Below are 808 nucleotides of genomic sequence, written 5' to 3' on the forward strand. Positions count from 1 at the left end.
TCTTTCCCTCTCTGGACCTGGAATATTTATGCACCGAGAGGCTGGAGGTACCTCATTTACCTCATTCACAAGGGTCATTGGGATGACAATGGCAAGAGGACTTTGCAAAGTGCCCAGACTAGTCCCGATTCAAGGCTGGTACTGCCAAAAAGGCCACCTGTGTTTCCCCAGGCTCCACCCTCCCTCCCTGCTGCCCCCCGGCCAGGCTCCACTTGTCCAGCCCTCTGACTTCCTGGCAAGGTTGAGTGGACTCCAGCGAGGAAGGGGCCAGCTGACCTTGTTGGCTGGCGCTCTAATCCCCTCCAGATGGGCTGGTGGCTTGCACCGAGGGCCGGCTGCCCAGACTGAGCTGACTCTGGCCCCGGTGACCATGTGTGGCTGTGTGTGACCCTGCACAGGGAGTGACTCCATCCAGTCTCCTGGCTCCTTCCTGCTCCTGTCCTCCCCATAGCAGCAGCCCCATGCAGGCCTCCTGTCTCTAGCAGCCTCTGTGGCTATCTGGGTTGTTGGCTTGGGGGCCGTGAGGATGCTCAGGCTCAGCAGACCCCTGAAAGTGCCCGAGAGGCAGTTCCTTCCCCTCCTCGCCACCTGTCAGCCCCATCACTGCACCTGCCCTTCCAAAGCCTGCTTCTCTCCCTGACGGAAGCTATATAGATGAGGTTTCTGAAGCCAGCGAAAATGTGTGTGCCAAGGACAGGACTCCAGACCATCTCCCACCACAGAGGGGGCAAGAGGAGGCCTGCTTTCTCTTCAACGGGAAACCATCAGATTTGGGGAAGAACTTCCAACCTAACAGATGCTCCGAATG

This window comes from Tupaia chinensis, unplaced genomic scaffold (assembly GCF_000334495.1).
Source record: "Tupaia chinensis unplaced genomic scaffold, TupChi_1.0 Scaffold000383_1, whole genome shotgun sequence".
NCBI lineage: Eukaryota > Metazoa > Chordata > Mammalia > Scandentia > Tupaiidae > Tupaia > Tupaia belangeri.